The following is a 12,308-nucleotide window of genomic DNA, read 5'->3' as shown; positions in this document are numbered from 1 at the left end:
TAGGAGTTACAAAGTTTGCCTTTGGTACCCTTTTTCATATCCTCCAAGTGTACCACAGAGTGAGCTGCCACTGTATAAATTCACTCTATAATGATATAAATAGGAAGTTATTATCTCAACAGCACAAGTCAGACTTTTCTCCTTTCTTTCCTGGCACTCATCTGGTGGAAGCCCTAAAAACTACTTAATGCTTACACACAGAGTCCCTGGAAAAAAGGGGGAATTGGTGTATTATCTAGGATGACCCTTGAACAGCAAATGGTGGATCAAGAGGGGCACTGGCTAAACAGCCATTCCACACCCTTAGAGGAACCAGGAGTTCTAACTGCGTTCATTGTGATAGACAACTCTAGGGCTTTCTGCCTTTCATGTTACACACTGCCATTGGTATACTTTGGTTACTGGGTTTTAGTTTCCAAATGGATTAGCTCTACATCTAAGCCTTATTTCGTGTTCTGTATCCAAGAGAAGGAAAACCCAATCTAATGCAATTATGTCATTGAACAGGAGAGATCACTTTCCCTAGACAGAAACCTTCAGAAAGGAATAATGGAGGCCGTCTCTGTGATTTCTGAGTTCCTTTCCATGGATACTTTCCTTAGCTAAGATAGTCGATTTGAGCCACATTTTTTAATCAACACCATGCAGAATTTCAGATATTGATGCCGTGACAAAGCATAAGATGGACAGTGTAGTGGATGATATTATGATCTTTTCAAATGGATATCAAGACTGGTTATCAATAAATCATCACCTCGATGTATATGATCAATGATCTTTAGGGAGAAAGTCACAGAAGAAAAATTATACTTCTAAAGACATAAAAATTGGACTCAAATAAGATGTGCTTTCAGTAAAGAAAACCAAGTTTTGAAAGAAAAAATACTACAAGTTAAATCAAGCATAAATTAAATTATAGAATTAATAGGAGTTAACTTGTAGCAGAGAAAAAGATGATTCCCTAGGACCTGTTAAGTAGGTCAAAGGTTACTTCTACTGTTCATGAGACTGCAGCAAGTCCAGAATAAACAAACATAATTTCCTTTTCCCTAGATGTTTCTAGAAAAAAACAGACAAGCAAGGATCTGTAATAGACTGGCCCAAGTACAGACATAGTTTCACATTTATGCAAGTCTTTCTGAAGCTGCACAATTGTTCTTAGATCCTTTGTATCTGTTTGCATCTCAGTTCATCTCAGAGTAAAGAAACTTCCAGAAATGTACTACAATTTTTAATTATAAGTGTTCCATGAACACACAGAAACACTTGATACATATTTTAGTACTTTTTGATAAATAATAAATCACTTAAAAATAAAGTGGCACAAAACCACACCAATGGTTCGTTTAGGATATATGTCTTCATTCTTTGGTGAAAGGTCCAAGTTTGCTCCAGATGGTGTCAGTGGGAAGCTTAACAAAGGATTTTGGGGAATGCTTCAAAGACCATTCCTTAGAGTGGCCAGCAAGTTGATGCTCACTAGTGGTTTGCAAGTCTCATCATTCATATTGATGGTCAAATTATCAAGTTCTCCTCAGAAGGACTTCTCTGAAGTCAGCTTAGACCTTTTGACAGTATGTTCCTTGGGCTGACTGAGTTTCCCAAGAGAATAAGTTTAAAATTCATCTTTGCTTATTCAGTCTTGAAATTCAGGAAATGTCACTACCTTTGACAGCCAGATTCCAGAAAAAGAACACAGTTCTTGCTTCTGGATGGCAGCAGTGTCCAAGTCTAGTTAAAATGATGAGAGAATTAACATCTTATTATAGTTAACACAGTTCTGAGGGTCAAGAAGTAGAGGAGAGATTTGCTGTAGAGCTAGTTTCATTCAGCAACCTTTCGGTAACAATATTTGGCACATTATTCTTCTAAAACCTGTGCACCCAACTATACCAGCAAAATAACATGCGATCTCTTGCGAAGTCTGCGAAATAAATAAATAAATAATCAACCTGAAAAGCAGTGAAACAAACATTAATACTTATTAAATATGAATTTGACCACACTTTTAAACATCTATGAATCATAACTTCTTCATCTCTAAATCAGAACTGATTGTATTTAGGACAGGAGTATAGAGTAAAATGTTTTATGTGTGGCACAAAGAGAGCAAGGGCATTCGAATAACATTATTCTCCTTATTAATACTGCCATTTGAGCTCCACAATGTGATATAAGTTAAATAATAAGAAAGGATACAGTTTCTAGAGCTATATCTCACTCCAGATGCTGGGGCATAGAGCAGTGTATTATAGCTCATCTTTGTTTTACCTCTTAATCAAGCATTTTCATTTTAAAAAACTCATTTAACAAGTTCCAAGCTAAGTGAGCATATTTGAGTCATGACTTAAATATTCAGAGGCAAGACGTTGCTTACTCAAGAAAAACACAATTAACTGAGCCATGGGGAATAGTAAAATTAAAGCAAAATAGAAAACACCCTGCTCTGCTCAAGCAAAAACATCAATCCGATAGGTTATATAATGGAAATAAGCAGAATGTGAATATGGAAATCACTGCAAGTAGTTATGTCAAATTAGAAATAGCTACATTAATTTAACTGGAATCAAGATCAATCAACTGCACATTAAGAGTGGCCAAGTGGGTTCAAAAATTTTCATTATGGATTTGCTAATCATATCAAGTAAGAATAAATGCTTTAAGAAATGCAGACAAGTAAAAAACAATAAACACAAAAAAATTAAAGAGCAAAGGAAGTGATTAAACTTTGGAAAAAAGTCTCACAAAGCAAAGTTTAACAAGTGAGTGTAATATAATAGGGTTATGTAACAACAATTAATAAAAAGGGGTGCTGAATCTGAAGGAAAGCAAGGAAGGGTGTATTGGAGGGTTTGGAGGAAGGAAAGGGAAGGGGGAATAATGTAATTATATTATAACCTCAAAAATTGAAAATAAATAAATAAAATAAAAATTTTAAAGATATTAATCGCTTCAAAGTTGATGGCAAATGTGCAAAGAGTCCTTACAAAACAGAGCTAAGTGCGAGGATTTGTCAGTGTCCAAGACCAGCTATGAAGTTAGAGTTACAATAAAGGAACCATTTCACTTTCTTTCATGAACTTGACTGATATGGTTGCCATATATGATTTGTTCTAGGAACTAGGGCCTATGGGAAAAATCATTGTACTAAACAGTGCATGCTTCATCATCTACATAATATATTGAAAAAAAGCCATCCTTTTGTCATGATAAATAAGAAATGCTTTTGTAGAGAAATACATAAATGTTAGAAATTGTCTTGCTAATATGAATATGGAGGAGGGGCCACATAAGGGACTTCAGGGTGAATGCAGAGACAAGAGAAGAAAGGGGTTCTTTTGTTGCTCCTGAGAGGAAGAGGAAGATAGGTGAGGGTGGGGAGTGTACAAGTGACACCACTCTAAGACACAATCCCTGTGATTCAATTATTTATAAACAACTGTTTAAATGAAAAATATGCATGACTACAAGTGATCTGAAACTGTTTCTACCACATATTAAAACCTGTGACAAATCTTTGGGAAAATAATAATAAATAATAATAAAGCCAGCACAATCCACCTGAACAGAAGTTAATAGTTTCACAATTATTGTTTCCCAAATATTGTTAAATAGGGTTTTTAGCTCTACATCTAACATGCTGATCTTTAAATTTTTCATAATAAAGAAACAGCATTAGAGGCTTGGAAGATAGTTTAATCTAGCAAAACATTTGCGGCTCCAGCATGAGGACGTAAGTTCAATTGCTAAAACCCATAAAAAAGAGCAAGGCATGACAGCCCATGCTTATAATCCCAGAGCTGAACGGACAGATAGATCCCTGGGGATCAATGGCCAGCCAGTCTAGCCTGTTCTGCAAGCTCGAGGCCAACTAGGAACTCTGTCTCTTAAACCAGGTAGATGGTCCCTGAAGAACAAAACCTAAGTTTGATCTCTGGCATCCTAACACATATGCATACACATATACACACAAACAGGTACATGAACACATTACTGATATGCACCTACACACATATGTACTTCTAAAAAAAAAGGAAAAAGAAATTAGATAAAAGTAAGAAATATGGCCTTTAATTAATTACTACAACTGTTATGAATAAGAGAAACTATATGTACTCTCTGTACTATATGTACTGGATGAACAGTCTGGCAGTGTTATTGAACAGGAAGACACAGGGGAGGTTCATTTTTATGAGGTCATGTCAGACTTCCAGAAATTACCAATAAATCAGACACTAATCATAATGACATCATTGTTCAACATTGTAACAGACCAATCTAAGAATTCGTTTCCTTTGTTTCAGAAAACATCAATGTAATTTTAAAATATAGGGCCATAGTTCCCCTTTCTTGTACTATTTATTTGATGTACCACGGCTTTCTTGATACTGCCATCATTTCTGTATGCGTAAAGATGGGGAAATCTCAGTATCTTCTTTTCTGGCCTTTGGTATTACTTGTTTACATCTTGGCCCACTTTCCATTGCCCTAGCAAAATACCACTGACTAGGCAATTGGTTAAGAAAATACATTGATTTTGGCCTGTAGTCTGGAAACTAACAAGCTAGCAGGATAGCAGAGACTTCTGGAGAAGTCTTCCATGTCATGTCACAGCACAGTGGAAAAGGGACAGGGCAATGAAGCATATATAAAAGTGATAAACGTGGAGGAAGGGCTTGAGCTATGACACTCAGGAGAGGCAGGAATCCCATTACAGACCTAACTGCCTCCTAAAGATTTCACTGCTTCACAGCACCACAAGGGTAAAAGTCAACTCAACGTGAGCTCTTAGATTGGTCCAGGACAATGCCAAATAATGACATCATTGTGCTTAGCATCTGCTGCATTGGTCTAGCTCTGGGTTTGGCTGGTCCTCTAGCCAGAATGGCACTCCTTCCCTTTCCATCGAAAGAGGTCAACAGCATTTGCAGTTCTGTTTCAGAACATCATTGTCTCAGCAAACAATGGCCAGATTTATCCTTAGCAGCCAGCCTCATTGCCTCAACCCCTACTGACTGACATCCGTGAGGGAGAAAAGAAGAAGAGGAAGAAGAGAAGGAAAGTGATGGAGATAGGTGTTCTCAACCACTTGAAAGGGAAATTCATGCTTAAGGCTCCTGCTTTTCAGGACAGGGGTTTGCATCATTCTTGCATTTCAGCCCTGATTTTCCTTTTCTATTTATAAGAACAGGCAATATCCACATAGTGCATAAATTCGAGCTCATGTGCTTCTCAAATTATCAAGTACTAATAAAACTAAATTATTTTCCATTTTCTCCTTAGTGATAATCATATTTCCTGGTTATATGACCCTATTTTTATATGAAAGTAATATTGTTGTATCTACACATGTAATATTTCTTCCAACACAATAAGAGTAGTTTGAAGGTAACATAAGTACTCAATAAAAAAAATCAAACACACTTAAATCCTGTGCAAAGAACTCAACTCTCTGCGGTTCCTGTTATTTTTATAACTCTTCTATGAATAAGAATTTTTTTGTTACACCATTAAGATACCAACAGAAAAGATTCTCTTTGTGGAAAAAAATCACCACCAAATTCTGCCAAAAGTGTTTAGTTCTCTCATACGCAACATAGGAGCCTATGTGTACTTGTGTATTTTTGCATTGAGACAGAGTCTTATATAGGTAAGTCTACCCTTGAACCCCTTATCCTCTTGCTTCCACATCAAAGACTGGGCTTATAGGTGTTTGCCACCATGACCAGCTTCATGCAGCACTATTCAGGCACTCTACTAAGTGAGCTACATCCCCAGCTCACGTGCTTTTACTGTAGTCGGGCTGGCAAAGTGACCCACAGCCCTGCCACATGCGAAGACAACTTGTTCTCTTCTAAGAAACCTGTGTGTTTCATTCTCAGTTTCAGTTTTAATAAATTGTGTTCCAGACGTTCATTGATTGAGCCTGTTTGGATTTGCACTAGATTTTCCCAGAGAAATGTGATGAGTCTGTTCCCATGCCTGCCCACAAACAATTTATTCACAGAATGTTGGAGCTGAGGAACAAGATGCATCATCTGGCCCAGCTATCTAAAAACCATAATGTTGCTGAAACTGTAATAGCAGTTGCCTCCAGAGAGCCCTGGGAGAAAGTCTACAGTCCAACTGAGGTTCCTCTGTGCCCTGACATCACCAGTTTATTTGGGGTTGAAGACAAAACCTGGGGAACGGCATTGAGAACTAGGCTTACCCTGGGAAAATCTTTGGGGCAACAAGAGTGTTCTTTGGGTTTGAAGGTTCAGTCAGGAAGACTATATAGCCACGATACAGAGTGATTGTCTTGAGGTAGATGTCCCTCACTGAGGAGCTCCCCTCACACCGGAATTTCTCTGGATAAATGAAACTTTATCTATTTTTTCAATGGCTTTCCTCAACTAACTTGACTTTAAAACTGTGATTCTTGTAAGTGATAGAGAAAGCATCAGGTCAACTTACACGGACAACTGCTTTCCAGTGAGTGGAGAGTGACAGCCCTCAAGCTCCAGACTTGGGGTTACTCTTCACACTCCACACACTTCCTAAAGTGGGGTGGGGAGCAGGCTTCCCTTCTGTCCTGCAGACCCCACAGGGAAAAACAGCATTTAAAAATGGCCTCCCCAGCAAGAACAATCCAGAAATAAGACTGTACAATCATTTCTTTCTAAGCTAGGTCCCTTTAGTTCATTAGCTAAAGAAAATCTCATCTCTCTTACTATCACTAGAGTCGCTTATTTTCCAGTGGGATGACATGAGCCATCATAAAGATTTACCACGCTGAGATCAAGGATGATTTTCATCGTACAATCTCATGAACTCTGCTGTTGTTGCTGTTGGTTTCATTTTTAAAACTCCTCCAGTGTTTCAGCGCATTTATCCTCCTCTTGGATTTGTCTTCCATGTAAAGTTCAATCATATTTATGTCCAGTAATCTATCCTGCTACACTATGAACCTCATTTATTTTCCTAAATATGCTTTTTTGCAGTAGCCAAATTGATACAAGTCTACAATTTGTTAAGATACTTTAAAAAAAATCAAATCTTTTTCCCTTAGCATATAATACATCCTCTTGCCTTTTCTATTTTCCACTCAGTACAGCTTTGTTAAGAAAACAGGAACATCATGATTGACATCAAACACATGGACGTTTAGTAACAAATGCTAGAACTTTTATTATTCAAAATACTCACAGAAGGCAAGGACATTGGATTTCCATTTCCTTTCTTTTCCTTGTGAACCTTCCATCTTCAAACTGTATGTAAAACTTCTATTAGTAGATGATTATTTAATACAGCAAATAAAACAACTTTGAGTCTCTCAGTGGACTCTCAACTGCTCCCTATCAGCTAGTCAATTGTCTACTCCCGTTAGGGTCCCATGCCCTCTTCAGACGAATGTAGAGAAGACATGAAGTGTATTGAGTTTAAAGAAAAGCTGCCTTGCCTTTTGTTACTGTTCCTTCCAGTCGAATATCACAGAACATAAGGGAACACATGCTAGCCTGAAATTCAATTTTCTGAGTCTGTTTCCTGACAGTTGGCTGTATCCTCAAATAGTACATTCTGTCCTCTACTGAAGGAGAGAGATCCTGAAATTAAAAAGGCTGATCAATGTTTCTAGACAGAACACTGTTTTAAATGGTTTTCCTTATCTATTCCAGCATGCCCCGACTTCAAGCAAAACGACTTGGAAAGATCTGACAAGGTACATCCAATAGTAAACACAGTATATTTTGAGATTTAAGGGTTTTTTTTTTTTATTCAAAATGAAATGAAATCGCCTTGGGAGATTTTTAACAGAATTACAGGAATTGGAGCATCTTAGATGCTTCTCAGTCTTCTGATTTGCCAGAAAATTTTTATGACTTTTCCAATTTTCACTATCAAATACACATGTTTAATAATGGCCAGGCAGAAAAGCTAATTGGCTCCCGTTTAAAGAGCATGGAACATTAGTCATCAGTTAAGGATGGAAATGAGTAACACATTTCTGATGCTAAAGTTTATACATGTTTAAATTCATTTGTTCAGTCCCTTAGAGAAAATTTTATGTTGACTCTCCAACAGCAAAACATTGCCTAGAGTTTTCCTATTTCTGTCTGCTATGTTCAAACACTATTTAATACAAAGATGACTACTCTGAGTTCCTCAGTACCGTACTGTGTTACCCTGCTTTATGCATTAGCCCAGTCTGCATGCTTGCCTCCATTGGCTCCAGTTTGCCCATTTAGTTTGTTCTGAGTTAGGAGCAGATGAAGTATTTGCCACTCTTGGGAACTCAGATCCTAATTATAGCATAAGGGTGGGTTGTATCCAGTAACTGTTACTATAGGAAAAGATGTAGGTGTGGCTATACTACGGGTTTTTATTTTACCCTTTTTTAACTTTATTTTTAATTGGCATGACTGAATGGTTACTACTCATGGGATTCGGTGGGATTTCTACACCTTAATACAGTATGTATTGGTCATATTCAACGACCCTCCTTCAACCTCTCCCTCCCCACAGCCCTCTTGTCCTTCCCAGTCTCCAGTAATCACTATTGGACTTTCTAGTTGCTATCTTTTAGTTTCTACAAATGTGATACTTGTCCTCCAGTTCTCTAGTTCCTTCATTTTGCTGCAAACAACAGGATTTTTCTTAATGGTTTAATGAGATTCGTATCTCATATATACTATATGTATGTATATATACACACATGTATGTATATGTGTGTATATTATATATATATATATATATATATATATTTTATATATATAAAATCTATTCATGGACATCTAGGTTGACTTCACATCTTAGCCTTCATGAATCCTGCTGCAATAAGCTAATGCATGCATCTATAGCTTCTTTATGCTGATTTAGTTTTCCTTGTTTATCACTTTTAGTTCTTTTTAGAAATGTCTACTCAGATAATTTTTTTTTTATTTTTTACCTTTTTTATTTTATTTTAATTGCAATATAATTACATCACATTCCCCCTCTCCTCTCCTCCCTCCAACACCTCCCAAGCCCCCAACTCCCTCCCTAATTGATAGATTCATTTTCTCTGGTTATTATTGTTGCATATGTGTGTGTGTGTGTGTGTGTGTGTGTATATAGATATATTTACATATATATAAACTAATAATCATATAAATACAACGTGCTGAGTCTGTTTAGTGTTGATTGTGGGTATATGATTTCAGGGCTGACCACTCATTATTGAATAACCAATTAGGGGACACACACCCCTGGGAGAGACTAATTCTTTAATCTTTCTTAAATGAGAGTTTTGTTTTTTTTTTATTTCTTTTTTTTTTTATTAATTTATTTTGCAATACAATTCAGTTCTACATATCAGCCACGGATTCCCTTGTTCTCCCCCCTCCCGTCCCCCTCACCTTCCCCCCAACCCCCCCCCCATTCCCATCTCCTCCAGGGCAAAGCCTTCCCCACAGACTGAGGTCAACCTGGTAGACTCAGTCCAGGTAGGTCTAGTCCCCTCCTCCCAGGCCGAGCCAAACAATCCTGCATAGGCCCCAGGTTTCAAACAGCCAACTCATGCAATGAGCACAAGATCTGGTCCCACTGCCTGGATGCCTCCCAAACAGATCAAGCCAATCAACTGTCTCATCCATTCAGAGGGCCTGATCCAGTGGGGACCCCTCAGCCATTGGTTCATAGTTCATGTGTTTCCATTCATTTGGCTATTTGTCCCTGTGATTTATCCAACCTTGGTCTCAACAATTCTCGCTCATATAAACCCTCCTCATTCTCGCTAATTGGACTCCCAGAGATCCACCCAGGGCCTAGTCATGGATCTCTGCATCCAGATCCCTCAGTAGTTGGATGAGGTTTCTAGCACAATTAGGGTGTTTGGCCATCCCATCACCAGAGTAGGTCAGTTCGGGCTGTCTCTCGACCACTGCCAGCAGTCTGTTGTGTGGGTATCTTTGTGGATTTCTGTGGGCCTCTCTAGCACTTTGCTTCTTCCTATTCTCATGTGGTCTTTATTTACCATGGTCTCCTATTCCTTGTTCTCCCTCTCTGTTGTTGATCCAGCTGGGATCTCCCGCTCCCCCAAGCTCTCTTTCCCTCAACCCTCGCCTTTCATTACCGCCACTCATGTCCAGGCTGTTCATGTAGATCTCATTTTAACTATAATACCTGTTGTTACTGTTTTTCTTTCTATATTCTGATATATTAACCCTTTATCCTCTTTTGACTCATAAACCCAGTGTGATGTCTTTTTAATCTCATTAAATTTAACCTATTTTGAGTTGCTCTATCAACATTATTCTGGTTGTTATCTTAGTTCTACCTATTATCAACCTCACACTACAGAGCCATGGGGAAACACTTTCATAAACTTTCAAATGTTTTGTATTCAGACACATTCACCCTATGAAATTTCAACCAGTAATTCTGTAATTTGCCCCATTTTATTTTAATCTAATGTTCTGAGGATTTCAGGAGAAAAGCCACAAAACCACCGTCTTTCACTTAGGATGCTCTTAGCTTCAGTAGTGGGGAGGGGAATGAAAATGATTTGAACAACGAGAATGTTTATCATCTCATTTAACAAGAAATCCAAGGGGATGTTGCCTTGAGGATGGATTTATCAGCATGATATCTTGGCTTGACATTTGATCTCAGACCCTCCCAATTTGCAAAACAAATACTACAATATACAAAGCAGATAGAGATTCACACCTCCTAGATACCAAAGTCCATGTCACTCGAGTACCTTATATGAATGATATTGTATTTGCATACAAGCTACACATCTATTCATCTTTAAATTGTATCTAGATTACTCACAGTATTTAATATAACTCAAATTTTGTATGAGAGGGAATACATCTACACATGTTCAGTTCAGATGCAACTATTCGTTGCAGGATAACCATACAGTACAACAATGAGAGTTAAGGTCTACACTACCCAAACAACCGGCACTATAGACAGAAAGGAAGCCTAAGACACAGTAGTTGGCCACAGCAGAGTGTGTCTACATATCACTTCATAGGTGAAAGATAGGGTTTAGTGCCTGGAAAATTCAAAGTTTGCTTTTTGAAACCTCTGGAATCCTTCAAATATTTTCAACCCACAGTGATTGACTCATAATGCAGAATTCATATACAGAGATAATTGTATTCTTTTGCATTCATCTCAATGAAGTGAAAACCTATGCATAGTTTCTTGCATTTTTTTACGTGTCAGTGGTTGAGTGTGAGTCATAAACTCTTGCTGTAAATTCAGGAATGACTGAGAAAGCAAAGCTCTGACATTGTAGTAGGAGCTGGGCTGTGTCTCCACATATAAAATGTCTCCTTGTTGGCTAAAGTTAGGGTTTTCTAAATATGGATACAGGTATTTATAGATGCTCATTTTTCATTTCAAGCTTTCCAAAAATTTACAGTACATATAAACCATTCAGGGTTACTTGAAATGTAGATAGATGTGAAGTGAAAATAGTGGGGGGGGGGGCAATATTAGAGGTTAACAGTTTAAGTGAGGATAAGGGAAGAGGAGAAGAGCGGATGGGGTGAGTTTACGCAAACCAGGTATGTTTGAAAAAGCCTGATGGAAACCCAATGTTTTGCAGGCTGATTTTTGGAACCTAGGGCCTGTGCTAAGACACTTTGCTCAGCCTTGGTGTAGGGAGGAGGGGATTGGACTTGCCTCAACTGAATCTACCAGGCTGGGCTGACTCCCCAGGGGAGAGACCTTGCCTTGGAGGAGGTGGGAATGGGGGGGTGGAGTGGGGAAGAAGGCTAGGGAGTGGGAGGAGGAAGGACAGGGGAATCTGTGGCTGATATGTAAAATGACTAGAAAATCTCTTATATAAAATAAAAAAAATACAAAGAAAATAAAAGTTTTAACAGAGGTACCTAACATGCATGGGCAATGCTTCCCCCAAAGATAATGGCTTATAAAATGAAAATCACAATGCTAAGCATGGAATACTGCCTCACTTTTATTCTTTGGGGAGACTTAGAGGGTCCCCCAAACAACATAAACTATTGCCATTCCTTTTAATTTTTCATGATCGCTAGATGGTAAGCAAGCCCCTACTATTGAGGACACCATACATTTTGTTTATAGGACATGCAGAAATCAAACTGAAACCGTCCTAAAGACTTTCTTCCTAGCTAGCTTTCACAGTGACCAACAGTGTTCTTCAAGCTGCTGGTGTGGGTGTGGAGAGAGTGTTTCTTAATGGATGACTTCCGCATGCTACAAGAATGAACCTGCTAGGCCAGATGTGTCCACCGGTATAACAGTGCCATGACCATTGTGGGGGGTAATCACTACTTTCTGATATGATT

Source organism: Peromyscus californicus, unplaced genomic scaffold (genome assembly GCF_007827085.1).
Source record: "Peromyscus californicus insignis strain IS unplaced genomic scaffold, ASM782708v3 Scaffold_18__1_contigs__length_77618521, whole genome shotgun sequence".
In the NCBI taxonomy this organism is placed as follows: Eukaryota; Metazoa; Chordata; class Mammalia; order Rodentia; family Cricetidae; genus Peromyscus; species Peromyscus californicus.
Note: the sequence above shows the minus strand (reverse complement) of the source record.